At 42.4% G+C, this 24911-nt stretch overlaps 1 protein-coding gene across 2 annotated transcripts in view; it reads left to right on the forward strand.

The window, feature by feature from the left end:
* LOC141054221 (aldehyde oxidase 1-like) overlaps positions 1 to 24911 on the forward strand; it is a 295390-nt gene that overhangs the window by 558 nt on the left and 269921 nt on the right. The window lies entirely within an intron of this gene.

Genomic DNA, 24911 nt, shown 5'->3' on the forward strand with positions numbered 1-24911 from the left:
TCTGGATATAGACATCCATGTTAACAAGATAGTTCTAAGGCATCATTTTTTTCCGAAGCTTTAACAAGCCGAATTTTTAGCATATTTCAATGCTAACCCCTTCCAACATGACCATTTTCCATTTTTTTAGTTTCAATTTTTCCTCCCCTTCTTCCCGGAGTCAAAATTTTTTTATTTTCCCATAAATATAGCTACATGAATTATGTTTTTTGTGGGACGAGTCGTACTTTTGAATGACACCATTGATTTTACCATATAGTGTACTGGAAAATGGTAAAACAATTTCATTTGCGGTAAAATTAAAAATAATGCAATTCCACAATTTTTTTTGCTTTTTTTTTTATTTGCCATTGTCACGTGCCCCGTCCTGTGTGACGCGGCCCCCAGGCTGGTAACTAATACAACAGGGCGCGGCATGTGTAATTGTCCTATGTGACGCGGCCTGCAGGCCGCTAACTAGTACAATAAGACAAGGGAATAGGGGAACCTGGGTAACAATAACAATGGTGGCCCTGCGATAGGGAACAGGGAAATGGAGACCTCCTGCACTCTCCTGAGTCAGTGTCTCTACACTCCTAACGTTCCCTAGGCCGGTTCCGCACCGGGCGCTGATCAGGAACGTAAAAACCCTGACTCTCCCTGCACCTAAACCCTCATTAGGGAATTGGTAGGTGCGGAAACTAATCCCACCACTGCACTAAACACACATAAGGAAAAGTGACAAACCAGGGGAAGACCACTTAGCTTTGCTCTGTTGCTTACGCTTCCAGCAACAGAGCCCATCACCTGTGTGCATCTTTTCCTCCACTGTGTCCAACATCTGGGTGCACTGTCCAGCAACGGAGTCCAGCAACTGAGTGCGGCTGTCCAGCAACGGGGTTCAGCACCTGAGTGCAGCTTCAGACAAAGAGTCCAGCAACTGAGTGCAGCTCTACATCATAGCTGCCACTCCACCAAGCTTTGCAAGAATTCTTCACTGACACCATAGCTGCCACTCCAACATGCTTTCCACGAACTCCTTGCTGACACCATAGCTGCCACTCCAGGACTCTGACTGAGTTGTCCTGGACTCTTCTCAGCATCATAGTGCAGCCTTGGAGCAAACAGAGTCCATACCTGCGTGCAGCTGTCCAGAAACAGAGTCCAGCAAATGAGTCCAGCTTTTCTGCCAAAGAGTCCAACATTTTGAGTCCAGCTTTCAGCAACGGAGTCCAGCATCCTGAGTGCAGCTCTACACCATAGCTGCCACTCCACCAATCCATGCCAGCCCTCCTTGCAGACACCATAGCTGACACTCCATCAATCTATGCCAGCCGTCCTTGCAGACACCATAGCTGCTACTCCAGCACTCTTACTGGGCTGCCCGTGACTCTCCTTCAGCTCCATTCTTTACCCAGGCTTGCTTGCAAATGAGGAACTATCACCAACCGTGATTGAGACACCTGACACTCTTTTATAGAGGAATCACACCTGCTACATAATCACGTGCACAAACTAAGGTAACCAGAGTGCAATGACCCTACCGGGGGGAAAACTGCAACTAAAACCACCACAGTGCAATGACCCTAATGGCCACCAGGGGCAAAACCACCTTTGGCACACAGCCAAAGGAAAAAAAAAAGGTTACTTTGTGCATTTAATCTGTCAGATCCAACCTGGATCATGACAGCCATGTTCACTATATGGTAAAACTAAAGAGGCAATATGATTCTCCAGGTCAGTACGAGTACGCAGATATCAAATGTATAGTTTTTTATTATTTTAGTGGTGAAAAAAATTCTAAAATTTGTATGAAAAACACTTTTTGTGTTTGTTGCAATTTACTGAGACCTGTTTCATTTTTCTGGGATCTGGGGCTGGGTGAGGGCTTATTTTTTTGTGCAACCTGAGCTGATGTTTTTGTCGATACCATTTTTGGGTAGATACAAAAACAGTGAAGAAGAGGTTCAGCACTGTTATGTATAGCAAAAGTCACAATCTCCTATGAACACAGGAGATTCACAATGACAGGCATGGGGGACATGACAACCCATCAGCGGCCCAACATCACATGGTAGAGGCACCAATCAGCAGGATTTGTGAGGTGCTTCTGGCTGGTGCGTCTTAAATGCCGCTGTCAGTGATTGACAGTGGGATTTATCTGGTTAATAGCCGTAAATGAAGCTCTGATCCACCAGGGGCTTTTAAAGGTACATGACACCTGGTTAAATCAGCTGTCATGTGTGGGGAAGGCTGTGGACTCCGGCGATGAGCACGCATCTAAGTTGGGGACATAACATATGACGTAAATATATGTCATATGTCGTGAAGAGGTTTAATAATCCTCCTATCCATTTTATTAGTTTAGTTGCTAGCCTCTCAACTGTCATTCTCTCCACAAATTACAGTTTATAAGAAGGGTCTCAAAAGAGTACCCTGTATTCAAGCTGCTTTCTGGCTTGCTGTTATGCAATACTAGTCTTTTGCTTACTCTAGTATTTCTAGCTGCATTCCATTTAGTGAATAGACAGTCATGCAATAGTCTAAGTGTATACATTTTAGCAACTTTACACTTGGATTGCTGTTTAAAAGGAACTTGACAACTGGTACATGTTGGCTGAACCACAGGCACCATGTATTAAACTCTGGCTGTAAAATTTTATCCAAGTGTGATTTATAAGGAAATACATTAAAAAAGCATACATTCAAAAGTTGACCTGGGACTACTCCACATGGGTGACTAGTCCAAAAATCAGGTCCTTGGAGGTTTCTCCCTGTCCGCTGCCCTTTAAATTGTGAGAAGAGACCTATCCCTCAAGTGAAGCTGGTGAGGAGAAGCTGCCGGGAATCAGTCATTTGGACTATTTACCTGTGCAGCATGGTCTCCAGCCGTCTTTTGAAGCGTTTTTCCCACATACAAAGTACATTTTAATTAACAGACCTTACAATAAAAATAAGTTCCACAATTGGATGTGTAAAAAAAAAAAGTTTCATTTCTGTCCTGAGATAATCTTCTAAATGTGCCCCTGCTGTGTACTGTGTAATGACTGTGTCTCACCATACAGGAACAAGGTCTGATCATACCACAGCTCCTAGGCTGGGGGAGAGGAAAAGAGAATATACAGACATAACAGCATGGGATCACAGCTAATTCTGTTTGTGAGATAAAACATATTTTTAAACATGCAGGGAATTTTTTTCCTTACAGAAAACAAGAGATGCAATCCCATGATATAATGTCTGTATACTCTCTTTTGCTTTCTCCCCTATCCAGGAGCTGTGGTATGATCAGACCATGTTCCTGCACGGTCAGACACATTTATGGAGATTCTGCTTTTCTGGTATGTCAGTGGGCTCTCCCAATGTATATGGCACCCTCAAACCACTGCAGCAAAATTTGCACTCTATTATGGTGCTCCTTCCCTACTGAGCTTTGCACTGTGCCTCACAAGTAGTTTTTACCACATCTGAGGTATTGGTGTACTTCTGAGAAATTGCATAACACATTTTACTGTTCATTTTTTGTCCTATAGCCCATTTTGAAAATGAAAATCTTTGGGCCAAAACAACATTTAGTGAAAAAATGGTAATTTTTCATATACTCAACCCAATGTCATACAATTCTGTGAATTGCTTAATGGTTAAAATTGTTCATTACACCTCTAGATGAATTTCTCGAGAGGCATACTCTCCAATATGGTGTCACGAGTAGGGTTTATGTTGTTTTGGCATGTCAGGGGCCTTTCAAATGTGACATAGTGTCTGCAATCTATTCCAACAAAAATGTCACTCCAAAACTCAAATAATGTTCCCCCTTTCCGATCCCTGCTGTGTGCCCAAACAGTAGTTTTCCACCACAAATTGGGTATTGGTGTACGCAGTGAAATTGCACAACAAATTTTGGGGTCCACTTTATTCTGTACCCTTGTAAAAATGAAAAATTTAGGTCTAAAGCAATATTTTTGTGGGAAAAAAATTGTGTTTTTTTTTCATTTTCACAATTCAACTTTCTAAAATTCTGTGAAGCACCTGTCGGTTCAAGGTGCTCACTACACCCTTAGATAAATTCCTTGAGTAGTTTATTTTCCAAAATGGGGTCACTTATGGAGTTTCCACTGTTTTGGTACATCAGGGGCTCTGCAAACGCAACATGGCATCTACTATCTATTCCACCCACTTTTGCGCTCCAAAAGTCAAATGGTACTCCTTCCCTTTTGAGCCTTGGCATGCATCCAAACAGTCATTTTCCACCACATTTTGGGTATCGGGGTACTCAGGAGAAATAATACAACACATTTTAGGGTCAATTTTCTCCTGTTACACTTGTGAAAATTAAAAATGTGGGGCCTAAGCAACATTTTTGTGAAAATAAATAACATTTTCATTTTTTCCTTCTACATTGCTTTAATTCCTATGAAGCACATAAAGAGTTATTAATCTTCTTGAATGTAGTTTTGAGCACTTTGAGGGGTGCAGCTTTTAAAATGGTGTCACTTTAGGTATTTCCCATCACAATGGTCCCTCAAAGTCACTTCAAATGTAATGTGGTCCCTAAATAAATTGTCATAATTTTTGCCGAAAAATTGATTATATACTTTTAAACCTTCTAAATTCCTAACAAGAAAAAGCTTCTGGTTCAGAAATGATGCTGATCTAAAGTAGACATGTGGCAAATGTTATTTAGTAATTTCTTGTGGTATGACCACCAGTTTTAAGGGCATAATAATTTAATTTTAAAAATAGAAAGTTCAAAAAGTGCAAATTTTTCATCACATTTCTCAGTTTTCCATAAATAAATGCAAATCATATCGACCACTGATGTGAAGTACAATGCGTCACGAAAAAGCACTCTCAGAATAAATGGGATATGTTGATGCGTTCCGGAATTATTGCTACATAAAGTGATACTGGAAAAAATCTTGGAAAGCTCCAGCTGCGTAAAATTTCTTCTTTATTGAATCATGTTAAAATCACATAAATGAACGAACTCTCCACATGATAGCCACACGCTTGACAGAGGCTACGCGTTTTGACCTGTGCGGTCTTTGTCAAAGCCATACTGAGCACCATACATAAGAATCTATATAGAGAAAGCTCACCAATGAGAAAACTCAGCAAAGTCATGTGACACATAATGAAAGGTCCTTTGCAAACAAATAAAGAAATTTACAAGTATCACATACAAGAAACAAACAAAAAAATATATAAAGAAATTGAAACAAAAAATTATATAAAATCACTGAGAATACATATTCAACAATAATGTAACATCAGATCATGCCTTTTGTTAAGACCGCTAGGAGATCTAGTATTTAATTGAAAAATCCAAAAAGCTTCTCGGGTAAGGAGACGCCGCCTGGCTTCTCCACCCCGAAATGGTGATTTAACCTGTTCAATTCCCTGCACTCGGAAACATGAAGTATTTCTAGCGTGATGCGTTATAAAATGCTTGGCTGCTGCTGAAATGTCCCGTCCGAAATTATTAGTATTACCAATGTCATATAAATGCCATTGGTAATGGTGGTGGGGGGAGGCAATGATGGAGATAATGATGGAGGTGATGAAAAGGACAATGATGATGGTGGGGGAAGAGGCAATGATTGAGGTAGTGGAATGGGCAGTGATGGGGTGGTGGGGGAGAATGCAATGATGGAGGTGGTGATGTGGACAATGATTGGGGTGGAGAGGGGCTGCATTATACTCTATGGGGGGCTGCATTATATTCTGTGGTGGGGCTGCATTATTCTCGGGGGGCTGCATTATATTCTGGGGGGTTACATCATACTATATGAGGGGGCTACAGTTTACTCCTTGGGGGGTTGCATTATATTCTGTGGTGGGGCTGCATTATTCTCTCAGGGGACTACATTATATTCTGGTGGGCTACATATTACTATATGAGGGGGTTACAGTATACTCTATGGGGGGGCTGCATTATATTCTGTGGTGGGGCTGCATTATTCTCTCAGGGGACTACATTATATTCTGTGGGGCTGCATCATACTATATGAGGGGAGCAGCATTATGCCCTATGGGGGTCTTCAGTATACTCTATGGGGGGCTGCATTACATTCTGTGGTGGGGCTGCATTATATTATATGAGGGGGGCTGCATTATATCCTGTGAGGGTGCTACATTATATTCTATGGTGGGGACTGCATTATACCTTATGAGGGGGCTACATTATATTCTATGAGGGGGCTACCTCTCTATGATTCAACCCCAACCCCTGCTACCTAATTAAGACATGCACTACCTTATATTATACCCTGATATTAGCATGCTTTACCACACAATTGGAGGTCTTGTATTTATTTCTATGTAGCTACATAGTGGGCCCCAAGAATTATTTTCTCTGGTGGGCCCAAGGTGCTCTAGTCCGACGCTGTGTATACACTTCCAATTCAGTTTGGAACTAGCAATAAAACATGGGAAAATTGGAAAGAAATCAGAAGACATTAGTAAAGAAGAGAATAAGATAGTCTTGGTAGCCTGTTGCTAACCAGTGAAATCGATGTCATTTTATTACCATCAGAGTGGTATGGGCTCACTTGGTGAGGTGGATTCTCTAAGCCATAGGTCTGGATAAACAGCAGATTCAGGAATCTCACAGAGCTAGAAGAATTTTCTAAGGAAGAATGGATGAAAATCCCTCATACAAGAATTGAAAGACTCTCCTTTGGCTAAAGAGTTTACAAGCTTGAATACTTTCAAAAGGGGGTGCTACTAGGTACTTACCATGCAGGGTGCCCAAACTTTTGCATGGGCCCATTTTCTTTTTTGTAATTTTTAAAATGTAAAAGCTGTAAATATATTTATTTTTTACCTAAAATACAAAGGAAATGTGTCATTTTTAGGCCTTTTAGATATCATTTCATATTCAACTTGCTTAACTGTTCTCAATAGCAGTGAATTTGTCCAGGGGTGCCCAAGCTTTTACATGCTACTCTATTTGTGAATATATATCACTATACATATTTGTTAATATATCACTATTAGTGATTTGCAATCCCAAACATGGACTTTTGCCAGACAGGTGAGGATTACTTTGATTTTTTATTTTTATGTTAATAAATGGGAAAAACATGGGTTTTGTCAAGAAGTGTTTTGTTTAATTAAAATACTTTTTCCTATGTGTGTCTTTCTTACATTTGACTACGGGGTCAATAATGAGAGTGTCTGATAGACGCCTCTCCATTAATAATGCCAGGGCATGAAGGCAGCGGATGTAATACAGATGACATCAACCCAAAGCCATTATACCATTTGCCAACACATCAGGGAAAGTGGTAAGAGCCGAGACTAAGCGTCAGAATATGCGCATCTAATGGATACACCATAATTGGTGCATCTGGTGGATGCACCATTTCTGAGGCAGCTGAGGGCTCATCTTATTAGTCTGGGAGGGGGACCATATCTATAGCCCATTCCCAGCCTATTAATATCAGTCTGCATCAGTCTGTTTAGCCTTTGCTGGGTATTAAAAATAAGGGGACACAAGCCATTTTTTTAAACTATTTAAATAAATAACAGAGTGGAGTTCCCCCCATTTTTGATAACCAGCCAAGCTAAAGCAGATGGTCGGGCCACCCGACAGCTGTGTCGTGACATTAGCTCTGACCAGGATTTGCATCAGAGCTCAGATTATAAAGGGGAAAGGAGTGGCTAATTGAGCTCAGAGATTTCCAACATGGCAATTAACCCCTATTCTGCCAAAAGGAATATAGACGCTGCGGTCTTCTGGCTCCAGTCACGGTAACCCTGTGATAGTAACCCTGCAGCCAGGGCCTCCTTCCATGTCCCTAACACTAGGGGGCGCCCTAGCTCGCCCTAGTCCCCAGGATACTTCTGAAGGTGAAGATGCTGAGGTCTCCATCCTTGCCTTATCTCCTGAGTTAGCCCTCCGTCTGTTCTCTTCCCCCATCCAGGGAAGAGGGGTGCCACTGTGCACCGTAGTGCACCAACCTAACAAACAAGGAAACACAAACAAGTGTTAACAGAAAACTCCATGCATACAAAATTTTCACTCACATATAGAGAAATGCACCAGGGAGTGTAGGTAGGGGAATAAACAAAAGTAGAGGAGGGAAGGAAATTTCCACATATACAAACTAAGCAACAGTCACAGATAACTTCTTCCAACACTCCTTTCTCAAATGAACACCTCTCCCTCCTTAAGCCCTGCAGCAAGTAATAGCTCTGACAGGGATTTGTATCAGAGCTCAGATTATAAAGGGGAAAGGCGTGGCTAACTGAGCTCAGCTGTGAGCTCAGAGATTTTCAACATGGCCGATTAACCACTGTTCTGCCAACAGGAATAAACACCATTAGAATGAAAGAGAAGTGCTTTTTCTCAACCACAGAGTAGGAGCAATCAGATGCTTCGTTCTTCTGGCTCCTCACTGTCTCTGTAACCCCATGACACCTGATAGCTCTGTGGTGTTGGATCCAAGGTTCTAACTCTACCAAGGATAACATCTATAAAAAAAATTCTACAAAGAAGCATTTTTAGTCCATTACTGTAAGTACAAGAATTATGCCTCATGTAGTCTCAATCAACAGAGACGACTCCCACTAAATTGGAAAGAAGCAAGAGAATGCTGGAGTCCAGATCTATCTAAAGCAGTGCAAAATTTTATTGACAAAAAACAGGCACATATAGAGTAACAGAACAATCATGATACATCAATTCTTATGGAAATAATTTATGGACTTCCATGCGCTGCTTGACAAAATACAGAATCCCACTTACGGTGAAAGATTAATCATTTATTCCCAACGCGTTTCGAAGTAAGGACTACTTCTTCCTCAGGGGATGACAAACATGGAAGTCCATAAATTATTTCCATAGGAATTGATGTATCAGCGGTCACTCGGTTTGACCTTTGGACGTGCAGCAGCTGACTACAAATCCTATGTGCTTGATCTCTCCTACAAATAGGTGAGGGAATTTCTTTCAATCTTTTAATATTAACTCGGATATGACCCTATTGCGCTTTTCTGTTCCTTTAGTATATTGCATTAGAACAATCATGATAGTATAATAAAAAGGCAATAAATGAAATGCCCGGAGCCCAGTGAAACAGACAAATCAGCAACAACTAAATTTGTTATCATGTGAAAAGCAATCAGGCCCTTTGTAAGGGAAATGAATTAGTGCAGGTAAAAAGTGCTGGGGAGTCTGCACTGAAAAGAGTTAATCCACAAAAGTGTATTGCACTAGACCCTGGCAGTATGAATCTATAATGCTGTGGCAATGAGTATGACCCCCACTGATATCTAATTCGCTGTGGACAATATAATCTGAAAATGCAGCATATCATAAGGGGGGCAATAAGACATCACCACCGGACCAGCGTCCCCGCAGTAGCGAGTGCAGTACAATCCAGGCAGAAAAACGATCAGCACTATGTATTATATCTATTGCACAGATGCCCAAACGAAGGGGAAGAAAAATATCATTGTATGTACATACCCATCATGTCCTGGTGCAAAGGGAGCGCTGATTTGTGCACCCCAACACGTGTTTTGCGGTGAAAATACCGCTTCCTCGGGGGGCGTGGCTGGAATGTAACTAGGCCCTAGTTACATATCCAGCCAGAAACAGTCATGTGATGGATACCAGCCAATCAGAGAGCCTGTATCACATATGTGCACTGCTGGTGAATAGGAGCACTTGTTAAAGGCTGCTGCAGAGTGTTCTGACGTCACCCAGGGGGCGGTGGGCACCAATTCGTCACCCAGGCAACAGCCAGAACACTGAAGGGGAAAATGCAGTAAGCTGATCTCACGTGGGAGCGGCCGGCGCTAGACCGTTTCCCAGGCAACACCAGCCTCCGCCCCCCAGAAGTGTTAGTAGCATATCACAGCCATTAAATGAAAAAGTTCTCACACAGCAGTGCACATATGCAAGCAGCTAAGATCTATGGGGACATGATAAGTCCCAAAGGGGTAAATATCTCACAAAAATGCACATGCAAGCAGCTAGGATCTATAGGAGCATGATAAAACCCAAAGGGATGAATAAACAGGTGGAAAAAAGAAGAAATCCCCTTCACCACCTACATAAATTTACATATCGCAGATGCAATTAAATGTAATAATTTCACAACTGGAAAGTATGAAAAAAGCAAATAAGTGACATATTAAAGAACATTGACCAAATATATCACAAAGGTATATATCATATATGTAAAAAAAAAATTTAATAATTAGATGATGTATTTGGTCATGAGTCTTGGTTAATTCATCTCCGTTAGTTCTTCACTATGATCATGATGGATGGCGCCACTGAAGCCACTGAAGAACAGGGTCACAACTCAGACAATATGCGCTGCTGTATCTAAAGCCGGATAGAGGATAAATAGAAGAAACAAAAAACGTGCAATCAGAAAAATGTTACAATATTAAAACAGGGAAAATAAAATTAAAAAGGGGAAGACACCTCAATTTAGAAGGCAGAATTCTATAAAAAAAGGTGAAAAACTAACGACTCATTTAAACCATGTGGTGTCATGGTCCCAAGGACCATGATCCACCTGCATTTCTTCTGAGCAAGGAGGCGTTTAATATCACCACCTCTGATACCACTTTTAGCGTGTTGGATACCCCTTACAGAAAAAGACTTGGGGTCACAATCGTGCACCATCCTATAATGTCTGGGTATTGTTTTAAGTTGTGTTATATCGGAAACTGTCCTGGCTGCCTCAATGTCACGGACGTGTTCTCGAACATGTACTTTAAGCTGGCGGCTTGTTAGACCAACATAAATTTTGAGCACCACAGGTTGCGTAATAAATCACCTGACTGGTGTTACAGGTTATGTGTTGTCGTATATGGAAAGTTTTTGTGCCGTCAGCTGATTGAAACGATGATATCCGTGCGACATTTCTGCATGCCACACAGTTTCCGCAAGGAAAACATCCCAGCGGGGAGCCACGAGTACCAAAGGGGCTCCTGATGGATGGGACGTAGTGAGAACGTACCAACATATCCCTCAAATTGGCACTTCTCCTATATGTCATTAAAAGGTACTCAGAGACCACGTTAGCCAGTGAGGGTTCAGTTTTAAGGATGTTCCAATGTCTGTTAAGAATGTCCCTCATCACGTCCCACCCCTCATTAAAAGTTGAAATAAACCTAATGCTACCCTGCTGCTGTTGTTTTTTGGGGTTTGAACGTAAAAGGCTTTGTCGATTGGTCTTCCTAGCTCTATTAAGACCTCTCTTAACACAGCGATGGCTATATCCCCGGCTTATAAAACGATCCCCAAGTTCATCCGCCTGATGTTGGAATTTAGTTTCTGATGACCAGATACGTCTGATACGTAGAAACTGTCCAACTGGGATGGTCCTAATGGTTGTACATGGGTGGCAGGATTGAGCATGTAGAAGGGAGTTAACCAAGGTGGGTTTTCTGTACACATCAGTCTGCAGGTACGATTGTGAGTCAACCTGTATCTTGATATCCAGAAAATCCACCTCGGTGTTACTGAAAGTATATGTCAACTTGATGTTAAATCTGTTAATGTTTAAACTCTCCATAAACTCCAGTAGTTGTTGTTGAGATCCCTGCCACACCACAAACAGATCGTCAATGTATCGCAGCCAGCACTGCACACGGTCCACGGCCTGCCCTCCCCTCCCCCGCAAAGACCTCCTGCTCCCAGTATCCCAAGAAGAGGCCAGCGAAAGAGGGGGCACAGGCAGCGCCCATTGCAGTGCCGCACTGCTGCAGATAGAACACATCCCTGAATACAAAAAAATTGTGTGTAAGGATATACTCAAGAAGTTCCAATATCAGATCACATATAGGGCCATCCCAGTTGCTGCTCCTAAGAAAAAACCTGCATGCATCAATGCCATCTTGATGGCGAATACATGTATATAGAGACTCGATGTCTGCAGCAACAAGGAGCATGTCCGATTCCAAGGACATACCATCAATCCGTGCCAGTACGTCCGTCGTGTCACGGGCATAAGAGGGAAAGCTTCTACCAGTGGTTTACAGTAATAGTCAATAAATTGACAAACGGGTTCTCACAATCCCCCGATGCCCGACACGATAGGACATCACGGCGGATCAAGGGGGTCCTTGTGAATCTTGGGCACAAAATAAATGGTGGGGATCTTGGGAGATTTAGTTAGCAGACCCTTGAAGATCTGTTTAGGGATAATACCCTGCTCAAGGGCCGTAAACAGGATCTCCTCCAAGGTGTCGGAAAACATCTTTAGAGGGTTATGATCCAGTCTCCAGTATGTTACCCTATCTCGTAGTTGTCTATTGGCCTCCCTTTCATACATCTCCTGAGGCCATATCACTATGTTCCCCCCCTTGTGGGCTGGTTAAACTATGTCCGAATATGTTTTTAATTCATCAGTGGCTTTACGTTGTTGGGCCGTCAAGTTATCAAATTGTCGTCTAGTCGAAATCTCCCGAAAATCTTCCATGACCAACTTGGTGAAGATTTCCACTGCGGGACATAGGGACAAGGGAGGGAACCTAGTAGATTTGGGATGTATGGACAAGGGAAACATACCTGAGGGACAAGGATCCTGTACATCCATTAGTTCCTCCAGTGCACGTAGGGCCTCCTCCAGCTGAATATTACCAGATTGTTCTTGTTTATTGTCACTATTAAGTTTTTTGAGAACCTATTTGCGGGAAAATAAATGAAAGTCTTTCACGGCTGTAAATAAATCGAAAGCATGAGTGGGAGAAAAAGTTAATCTCTTGGATAGTACATCAATCTGAACCGGGGTCAAAACATGAGTAGATAAATTGATTACCTGAAGTGTTTGGCTTTTAGGCTTATCAATTTTCTTGGATGGAAAGGATTTAGTTTGCTTAGTCTGTGCCTCTCGATTGGTACCGAGACGTTTTCCCAGGAGTTTAGAATTGGATCTAGTCGACCCCTCACTGGAGGCATAAGAAGTAATTGAGGCAGATCTACTCCAATTAGAATTTCTGAATTGTTTAGATTTACGATTCCATTTATACACTGTTTCAGATTGGTAGTCACCAAAGTCTATAGAGAATTTTTTTGTTTTGACGTCACAGATCTCTTTTTCCCACGTGGTAAAATCAGTATCAAGCTCCCGATTAAATGCAACCAATTCATCGCCAGACATATCTTTTTTAATAGAAAATTGATAAGCCTAAAAGCCAAACACTTCAGGTAATCAATTTATCTACTCATGTGTTAACCCCGGTTTACCTTTGTAATATATTTGGTCAATGTTCTTTAATATGTCGCTTATTTGCTTTTTTCATACTTTCCGGCTGTAAAATTACTACATTTAATTGCTTCTGCGATATGTAAATTTATATAGGTGGTAAAGGGGATTTCTTCTTTTTTCTTTTTTCCACCTATGGTTATTCATCCCTTTGGGTTTTATCATGCTCCTATAGATTCTAGCTGCTTACATGTGCATTTTTGTGAGATATTTACCCCTTTGGGACTTATCATGTCCCCATAGATCTTAGCCGCTTGCATATGTGCACTGCTGTGTGAGAACTTTTCATTTAATGGCTGTGATATGCTACTAACACTGCTGGGGGGCGGAGGCTGGTGTTGCCTGGGAAACGGTCTAGCGCCGGCCGCTCCCACGTAAGATCAGCTTACTGCATTTTCCCCTTCAGTGTTCTGACTGTTGCCTGGGTGAAGAATTGGTGCCCACCGCCCCCTGGGTGACGTCAGAACACTCTGCAGCAGCCTTTAACAAGTGCTCCCATTAGCCAGCAGTGCACATATGTGATACAGGCTCTCTGATTGGCTGGTATCCATCATATGACCGTTTCTGGCTGGATATTTAACTAGGGCCTATTTACATTCCAGCCACACCCCCCGAGGAAGCGGTATTTTCACCGCGAAACACGTGTTGGGGTGCACAAATCAGCGCTCCCTTTGCACCAGGGCATGATGGGTATGTACATACAATGATATTTTTCTTCCCCTTCGTTTGGGCATCTGTGCAATAGATATAATACATAGTGCTGATCGTTTTTCTGCCTGGATTGTACTGCACTCGCTACTGCGGGGACGCTGGTCCGGTGGTGATGTCTTATTGCCCCCCTTATGATATGCTGCATTTTCAGATTATATTGTCCACAGCGAATTAGATATCAGTGGGGGTCATACTCATTGCCACAGCATTATAGATTCATACTGCCAGGGTCTAGTGCAATACGCTTTTGTGGATTAACTCTTTTCAGTGCAGACTCCCCAGCACTTTTTACCTGCACTAATTCATTTCCCTTACAAAGGGCCTGAGTGCTTTTCACACGATAACAAATTTATTTGTTGCTGATTTGTCTGTTTCAGTGGGCTCCGGGCATTCATTTATTGCCTTTTTATTATACTATCATGATTGTTCTGTTACTCTATATGTGCTTGTTTTTTGTCAATAAAATTTTGCACTGCTTTAGATAGATCTGGACTCCAGCATTCTCTTGCTTCTTTCCAATTTAGTGGGAGTCGTCTCTGTTGATTGAGACTACATGAGGCATAATTCTTGTATTTACAGTAATGGACTAAAAATGCTTCTTTGGAGAATTTTATTTATAGATGTTATCCTTGGTAGAGTTAGAACCTTGGATCCAACACTACAGAGCTACCAGGTGTCATGGGGTTACAGAGACAGTGAGGAGCCAGAAGAACGCAGCATCTGATTGCTCCTACTCTGTCGTTGAGAAAAAGCACTTCTCTTTCATTCTAATGGTGTTTATTCCTTTTGGCAGAACAGTGGTTAATCGGCCATGTTGAAAATCTCTGAGCTCACAGCTGAGCTCAGTTAGCCACGCCTTTCCCCTTTATAATCTGAGCTCTGGTACAAATCCCTGTCAGAGCTATTACTTGCTGCAGGGCTTAAGGAGGTAGAGGTGTTCATTTGAGAAAGGAGTGTTGGAGGAAGTTATCTGTGACTGTTGCTTAGTTTGTATGTGTGGTAATTCCCGTCCCTCCTCTACTTTTGTTTATTCCCCTACCTACACTCCCTGGTGCATTTCTCTGTTATATGTGAGTGAAAATTTTGTATGCATGGAGTTTTCTGTTAACACTTGTTTGTGTTGTCTTGTTTGTTAGGTTGGTGTACTACGGTGCACAGTGGCACCCCTCTTCCCTGGATGGGGGAAGAGAACAGACGGAGGGCTAACTCAGGAGATAAGGCAAGGATGGAGACCTCGGCATCTTCACCTTCAGAAGTATCCTGGGGACTAGGGCGAGCTAGGGCGCCCCCTAGTGTTAGGGACATGGAAGGAGGCCCTGGCTGCAGGGTTACTATCACAGGGTTACCGTGACTGGAGCCAGAAGACCGCAGCGTCTATATTCCTTTTGGCAGAATAGGGGTTAATTGCCATGTTGGTAATCTCTGAGCTCACAGCTGAGCTCAATTAGCCACTCCTTTCCCCTTTATAATCTGGGCTCTGATGCAAATCCTGGTCAGAGCTAATGTCACGACACAGCTGTCGGGTGGACTGATCGTTTGCTTTAGCTTGGCTGATTATATTGTCCACAGCGAATTAGATATCAGTGGGGGTCATACTCATTGCCACAGCATTATAGATTCATACTGCCAGGGTCTAGTGCAATATACTTTTGTGGATTAACTCTTTTCAGTGCAGACTCCCCAGCTCTTTTTACCTGCACTAATTCATTTCTCTTACAAAGGGCCTGAGTGCTTTTCACACGATAACAAATTTATTTGTTGCTGATTTGTCTGTTTCAGTGGGCTCCGGGCATTCATTTATTGCCTTTTTATTATACTATCATGATTGCTCTGTTACTCTATATGTGCCTGTTTTTTGTGAATAAAATTTTGCACTGCTTTAGATAGATCTGGACTCCAGCATTCTCTTGTTTCTTTCCAAGGATAACATCTGTATACTCTCACCAATGCGTGGTGGGTTTCCTCTAGGTATTCTAGTTATGTCCCACACTTCAAAAACATACTAGAATGGAGTTTAGATTATGAGCCCCAATGGGGACAGTGACGATTAGGTCTGTAAAGCGCAGTGGAATATATTTGTGCTATATAAATGAGTATAATAAATAAATATTGTATGTATAGTGATATATTCGCAAGCGAGGAAATATGTATAGTGATTAGGGATGGGGAAACCAGTGGATATTTGGATCCGTTGGGTTCAGACAAACGTTATAAAAAACTTTGGTTCAGATATCAGAACAGGAGCCGAACTCAATCTCGAACCCAGACTAAATTCAAATGAATGGAGGGCCCAAACATCCAGTGTTCCCACACTGTCATCTGTGTGACAGCATGGGAAACACCAGGTCTGATCAGCAGTAACCTTACTGATGTTACCGCCGGTTACAGAGCTGCAGTTCCCATGATGTCACACAGAGTTACCAGTTACCACCGGTCAGGAGTCAGGTTGATGAGTAGTACTTTCATCAGCGTACACCTGCTCTCACTGATAGCAGCGAGAGCAGGCAATGCTGATGAGAGTATTCACCAGCCGGTGCTTGTGCATAGTTATAAACATGTCATTGTGATATATACTCATACCCAGCTGAGGGAAAGCAGACAGCTGGAGGATGGTGTTACGCTGATACATGAACCTACGTTTTTTATAACATTTGTCCGAACCCAACATATCCACTGGTCTGCCCATCCGTAATCACTATACATATTTCCTCGTTTGTGAATATAGCACTATACATATTTATCTATTTTATTCATTGATATAGCACCAATATATTCTACTGCGCTTTACAGACCTAATCATCACTGACTCTTTGGGGCTCACAATCTAAACTCTTTACCAGTATATCTTTGAAGTGTGTGTGATGAAACCAGAATACCTGGAGGAAACCCACCAAGCATGAGGAGAATACACAAACTCCTTTCAGATGTTATGCTTGGTAGAGTTTGAACTTTGGACCCCACACTACAGAAACACCATGCTTCTCATATTTCTGATCAACTGTCATGGGACTGCCACTGCTCATCAGAACAAAGGTTGCCCAAACAGCTTCTTGAACTATGAACAGTATGAGCTTGGACAAGAGGACAGTGCTTGAAACAATATGAGATTAATCTCTCTTTACGTACACCTAGCTCTCCCTAAACTAGGTTTATGTATATTTATATTAAAACTATGCATAAATATTGAAATAGAAATTAAAGTACAGTATGTCTAATTAAAATAACATATTAGTAGTTATCATTAGTTCGTCCACATTAATATTTGACCAAAATGTCTTAAAGGATTATTCTCATGTTATACAGTAACTATAGGTAGGATAGTGTTAAAATAAGCAAAACCAGTCTACGTATTACTACCACATAGTGACCAAATAACAGCACAATACTGATCATTAATATAAAAAAATGACAGTACTAACACTAATATTGTCACCAGTGGTGGTTATACACAGGAGCTCTGTACATAGTATACAATGTAAGTGTACAGATAATACAGTGATCACCATTGACATTATACACAGGAGCTCTGTAGATAGTATAAGTGTATACAGTGACTCACTGCTAATGTCTACAATTGAGCTAGTTAATTTTCTTCTTCATCCAGCTCAGACCACTCTGATTTCTTCCAGCCAGGACTCTTCTCTGCAGAATGTAACACACAGACATAATATCCATCTTTTATGCACAGTTACAGTTGCAATGTCCCCAATTTTGGCTATGTACATTATTAATGTAATTATTAATTATTAATGTAGGGGACTACAATAAGGGACATTATTAACCTCTTCCCAACATTCGACATAACGGTACGTCCTATTTCAAGTACTTACCATTAGAGTTGAGCGATACCGTCCGATACTTCAAAGTATCGTATCGGATGGTATCGGCCGATCTTTAAAAAAAGTATCGGTATCGCCGATTCCGATACCGGAAGTCCCATTCAAGTCTATGGGACTTCCGGTATCGGAATAAGAAAAACCCTTTCCTGCCCTTGTACAGCCTCTCTGGGGTCTGTACGGGCCTTTCGGGGGGCTGTGCCGGCCTGCCAGGGGGTCTGTGCAGGCTCCGGTGGTCTGTGCCGGCCTGCCGGTGGTCTGTGCAGGCTCCGGGGGGCTGTGCCGGCCTGCCGGGGGGCTGTGCCGGCCTGCCGGGGGGCTGTGCAGGCTCCGGGGGGCTGTGCCGGCCTGCCGGGGGGCTGTGCCGGCCTGCCGGTGGTCTGTGCCGGCCTGCCGGTGGTCTGTGCAGGCTCCGGGGGTCTGTGCAGGCATCGTCCGATGGGACTACAAGTCCCATCGGGCGATGCCTGCTACCATGACAGTGATTGACACATTAGCCAATGATGGGACAGTAGTAGTCCCATCATCCGGCTAATGTGTTAAATGTAAAAAAAAAATTACATGCTACATACATACAACATGCATACTACATACATGCTACATTCATACTACATACTACATACATGCTACATTCATACTACATAAATACTACATGCAACATACATACTACATATATACTACATGCATGCTACATACATACTGCATGCTACATACATACCACATATATACTACATACATACTACATGCATGCTACATGCATGCTACATGCATAACACATATATACTACATGCATGCTACATACATACTACATGCTACATACTACATATATACTACATGCATGCTACATACATACTACATACTACATATATACTACATGCATGCTACATACATACTACATGCTACATACATACTACATATATACTACATGCATGCTACATACATACTACATGCTACATACATACTACATATATACTACATACATACTACATACATACTACATGCATGCTACATGCATGCTACATACATACCACATACATAACACATATATACTACATGCATGCTACATACATACTACATGCTACATACATACCATATACATACTACATGCATGCTACATACATACTACATGCATGCTACATACATACTACATGCTACATACATACTACATATATACTACATGCATGCTACATACATACTACATGCTACATACATACTACATATATACTACATGCATGCTACATACTACATGCTACATACATACTACATGCATGCTACATACATACTACATGCATGCTACATACATACTACATGCTACATACATACCACATACATACTACATATATACTACATGCATGCTACATACATACTGCATGCTACATGCATGCTACATACATACTACATACATACTACATGCTACATACATACCACATATATACTACGTACATACAATACATTCATACAATACATACATAGACATACAGTACATATAACATAGAGTAACATACTTACCAATACTTGTCACATTGTTCCCCGAAGCCATTGTCTTTTCCGGAATAAATATTAACATAACAAACCACAAAAATACTCACCCACGATCCGAAGCAGTCCACGAGTGTGTCCCACGACGATCTTGGGTAGAGAACTGCAGCATCAGCTGTTGCTGCCATTCTCTACGGGCTGCAGGAATCCAATGACGGAAGGTAGGTATCCTTCCGCACTGTATTCCTCCGCCACTTAAAAAAAAAAAAAGTCCCTAGTCTCACTTTATGCCATTGCTGTGTGGGAATTTCCCACGCAGCAATGGCATAAAGTGAGACTAGGGACTTTTTTTTTTTTAAGTGGCGGAGGAATACAGTGCGGAAGGATACCTACCTTCCGTCATTGGATTCCTGCAGCCCGTAGAGAACGGCAGCATCATCTGATGCTGCCGTTCTCTACCCAAGATCGTCGTGGGACACACTCGTGGACTGCTTCGGATCGTGGGTGAGTATTTTTGTGGTTTGTTATGTTACTATTTATTCCGGAAAAGACAATGGCTTCGGGGAACAATGTGACAAGTATTGGTAAGTATGTTACTCTATGTTATATGTACTGTATGTCTATGTATGTATTGTATGAATGTATTGTATGTATGTAGTATATATGTGGTATGTATGTAGCATGTAGTATGTATGTAGTATGTATGTAGCATGCATGTAGCATGTAGTATGTATGTAGCATGCATGTAGTATATATGTAGTATGTATGTAGCATGCATGTAGTATATATGTAGTATGTATGTAGCATGTATGTAGTATGTATGTGGTATGTATGTAGCATGTAGTATGTATGTAGCATGCATGTAGTATATATGTAGTATGTATGTAGCATGTAATATGTATGTAGTATGTATGTGGTATGTATGTGGCATGTAGTATGTATGTAGCATGCATGTAGTATGTATGTAGCATGCATGTAGTATGTATGTAGTATGTATGTAGTATGTAGCATGTATGTAGTATGTATGTGGTATGTATGTAGCATGTAGTATGTATGTAGCATGCATGTAGTATATATGTAGTATGTAGTATGTATGTAGTATGTATGTGGTATGTATGTAGCATGTAGTATGTATGTAGCATGCATGTAGCATGCATGTAGTATGTATGTAGCATGCATGTAGTATGTATGTAGCATGCATGTAGTATGTATGTAGTATGTATGTAGTATGTATGTAGCATATATGTAGTATGTATGTAGTATATATGTAGTATGTATGTAGCATGTAGTATGTATGTAGCATGCATGTAGTATGTATGTAGCATGTAGTATGTATGTAGCATGCATGTAGTATGTATGTAGCATGTATGTAGTATGTATGTAGTATATATGTAGTATGTATGTAGCATGTAGTATGTATGTAGCATGCATGTAGTATGTATGTAGTATTTTTTTTTTTTTTTTTTAACATTTAACACATTAGCCGGATGATGGGACTACTACTGTCCCATCATTGGCTAATGTGTCAATCACTGTCATGGTAGCAGGCATCGCCCGATGGGACTTGTAGTCCCATCGGACGATGCTTGCACAGACCCCCGGACATCAGCACAGCCCCCCGGCAGGCCGGCACAGCCCCCCGGCAGGCCGGTACAGACCCCCACAGGGTGCACAGACCACCGGCAGGCCGGCACAGCCCCCCGGCAGGCCGGTACAGACCCCCACAGGGTGCACAGACCACCGGCAGGCCGGCACAGCCCCCCGGCAGGCCGGTACAGACCCCGGGCAGTCCACACAGCCCCCCGGCAGGCCGGCACAGCCCCCCGGCAGGCCGGCAGAGACCCCCGGAAGGCCCGAAATGACGGCGCATCATGATGCGCACACACCGCGCATCATGATGACGTCAGTCTGTCAATCAACTTTGAACTTCCGATTCCGATGCCGAATTCCGATATTGAAAAAATATCGGAAGTCGGTATCGGAATTCCGATACAGCAAGTATCGGCCGATACCCGATACTTGCGGTATCGGAATGCTCAACACTACTTACCATCACTGAACATACTGGTAAATGAGGAAGTCCACGCCCCCAGTGAAATCTCTCTAGTAATGCTCATTTGAACTTAAAAAAACTAACTGTTTAGGTGCCAAATACGTTAATTACTAATATCTCCACAATGTAGAGGTGAAATTATTAAAAAAATGTTTTATTCTGCTCTGTAACCACTATTACACATTGTATGTCCAGTTCAACATGAAACATTTGGTGAAAGGTTCTCTTTAAGGCTGTGTTCACACACAGCATTTTTTTTTCACGTTTTTCCCTCGGATTTACCAAAAAATCCACGGGAAAAGCACGAAAAAGAAGCTTACCATTCATTTTAATGCATTTTGCACTTTTTGTGCATATTGATGCGTTTTTTACCGCGAAAAAAACGCTTTGCGGTAAAAAACGCAACATGCTCATTAATTTTGCGGTAAATTCCACATTTCTGGCTATTTTCTATGTGTCTGGGGATGCGCGAAAAAAATCGTGGCAAAAATGCGCGTTTTCTGTGAAGGAGTCCTGTTTTTATGCAGAAATTTTCTGCATGCGTGTGCACATAGTCTAAGTTTCCCTTCTGTTTCAGGTGCCTGTCTAACATGTACTACACACATGTATTAAATGTATTAAATGATAGAAGAATAGAGCCAGCAGCACCCACATTCTGTACAACAAAGTGATAGTGAGAAACTTGGCTTTACCTAAGAATCTATAAAGTACAATGGCACAGAACAAAGCACCACAACCCACCAGCTTCAGTAATTAACCCCTTCCCGATCTGTGACGCCACATAGGCATCATGAAAACCTGTGCCATTCCGACCTGTGACGCCACATAGGCGTCATGGTGGGATCGCGTTCCTATGGGTCAGATGACCGGGGTCACTGAAATGTCACCCGACCTGCAGGTACGTGAGGCATTGTAGTTAACCCCAGGGGGGTGGCTTTGCCCCCCCATGGCTGCGATCACTCTGATTGGCTCTTGAAAGTGAAACAGTCAATCAGAACAATCGTAATATTTCACCAATGAAACTTCGTGAAATATTACAATCCAGCAAAGGCTGATGCTGCAATATCATTGGCTGGAGCTAGGTAATCTCTGTGTCACTGCCCCCAGATCTGGTTGGAGCTAGCATTCATGTGATGCTATCCCTCCAATCAGATGTGGAGGGGCGGTGTCAACTATGACTGCCCTTGCCTGCCGCCACCGCTGCTGATGACCCCGCTGCCGCTACCACCGCAACCACCCCGACCGCGATCTGCCAACCGCAAACTGCTGCCACCGACCGTGATCTACCGCCGCCGCTGCTGCTGTTGCTCACCCCTCTGCCATCCGGTATGTGCTCCCCTCTGTGCTGTCCTCCACTCCCCTCTGCTGCCCTCCACTCCCCCAGTGATCACCCCCTTCCTGCCCCGGTGATCACCCTCTCCCCGCCCCAGTGATCACCCTCTCCCCGCACCGGTGATCACCCCCTACCTGCCCTGGTGATCACCACCTCCCCGCCCCAGTAATCACCCCCGACCCAGTGATCACTCCCTTCTGCCCTGGTGTTCACTCCCCCACCCCAGTGATTACCCCCCCTGCTGCTGCTGGCTCCTGCATCTCCTCAGTGCCCTTCTGCCCCCCCCAGTTCCTGACAACCCCTTCCAGCCCCCCCACGCCTGAAAGCCCCCTCCTGCCCCCCATGCCTGACAGCCCCCTCCAGCCCCCCCACGCCTGACAGCCTGATTTTGCGTTCAAAAAGTCAAACGTGCTTCTGAGCTCTGCGTGTGCCCAAACAATGGTTTGCCCCCACATATGGGGCATCAGCGTACTCAGGACAAACTGGACAACAACTTTTGGGGTCCAATTTCTCCTGTTACCCTTGTGAAAATAAAAAATGCAGGCTAAAAAATAATTTTTGAGGAAAGTAAATATTTTTTATTTTATGGCTCTGCATTATAAATTTCTCACCACACATCTAAATAAGTTCCTTGGGGGGTCTAGTTTCAAAAATGGGGTCACTTGTGGGGGGTTTCTACTGTTTATGCACGTCAGGGGCTCTGCAAACGTAACTTGGCACCCACAGACCATTCCATCAAAGTCTGCATTTCAAAACGTCACTACTTCCCTTCCGAGCCCCGACATGTTCCCAAACAGTGGTCCCCCCACACATGAGGTACCAGCATACTCAGGACAAACTGGACAACAACTTTTGGGGTCCAATTTCTCCTGTTACCCTTGTGAAAATATAAAAATGCGGGCTAAAAATCATTTTTGAGGAAAAAAATATTTTATTTTCACGTCTCTGCATTATAAACTTCTGTGAAGCACTTGGGGGTTCAAAGTGCTCACCACACATCTAGACAAATTCCTTGGGGGGTCTAGTTTCCAAAATGTTGTCAATTGTGGGGGAGGTCCAATGTTTAGGCACACAGGGGCTCTCCAAACGCGACATGGTGTCCGCTAACGATTGGAGCTAATTTTCCATTCAAAAAGTCAAATGGCGCTCCTTCCTTTCCAAGCCCTGCCGTGACCCCAAACAGTGGTTTATGACTACATATGAGGTATTGGTGTACTCAGGAGAAATTGCCCAACAAATTTTAGGATCCATTTTATCCTATTGCCCATGTGAAAATGAAAAAATGAAAGATAAAAGAACATTTTTTGAAAAGAAAAGTACTTTTTCATATTTACGGATCAATTTATGAAGCTCCTGGGGGTTCAAAGTGCTCACTATGCATCTAGATAAGTTCGTTGGGGGGTCTATTTTCTAAAATGGGGTCACTTGTGGGGGAGCTCCAATGTTTAGGCACACAGGGGCTCTCCAAACACGACATGGTGTCTGCTAACGATTGGAGATAATTTTCCATTCAAAAAGTCAAATGGCGCTCCTTCCCTTCCGAGCCCTGCTGTGCGCCCAAACAGTGGTTCCCCCCATATATGGGGCTTCAGCGTACTCAGGACAAATTGGACAACAACTTTTGGGGTCCACCTTCTCCTTTTGCCTTTGGGAAAATAAAAAATTGTTGCTAAAAGATCATTTTTGTGACTAAAAAGTTAAATGTTCATTTTTTCCTTTCATGTTGCTTCTCCTGCTGTGAAACACCTGAAAGGTTAATAAACTTCTTGAATGTGGATTTGATCAGCTTGAGGGGTGCAGTTTTTAGAATGGTGTCACTTTTGGGCTTTTTCTGCCATATAGACCCCTCAAACTGACTTCAAATGTGAGGTGGTCGCTAAAAAAAATGGTTTTGTAAATTTTGGGTAAAAATGAGAAATCGCTGGTCAACTTTTAACCCTTATAACTTCCTAAAAAAAATAATTTTGTTTCCAAAATTGTGCTGATGTAAAGTAGAAATGTGGAAAATGTTATTTATTAACTACTTTGTGTCACATAACTCTCTGGTTTAACAGAATAAAAATTCAAAATTTAAAAATCGCAAAGTTTTCAAAATTTTCGCCAAATTTCCAATTTTTTCACAAAAAAACGCAAAAATTATCAACCTAAATTTACCACTAAGGCCGGGGTCACACTAACCGATGCAAAATAAGGTCCATAGTTTACAGGCGTAATACGGATGAATGACGCCTAAATAGTGATCCGTATGTCATCCGTAAGCAAGGTGTGGTCGCATATTTTGCGCA

This window comes from Dendrobates tinctorius, unplaced genomic scaffold (assembly GCF_039654945.1).
Source record: "Dendrobates tinctorius isolate UK_male_01 unplaced genomic scaffold, ASM3965494v1 ptg000177l, whole genome shotgun sequence".
In the NCBI taxonomy this organism is placed as follows: Eukaryota; Metazoa; Chordata; class Amphibia; order Anura; family Dendrobatidae; genus Dendrobates; species Dendrobates tinctorius.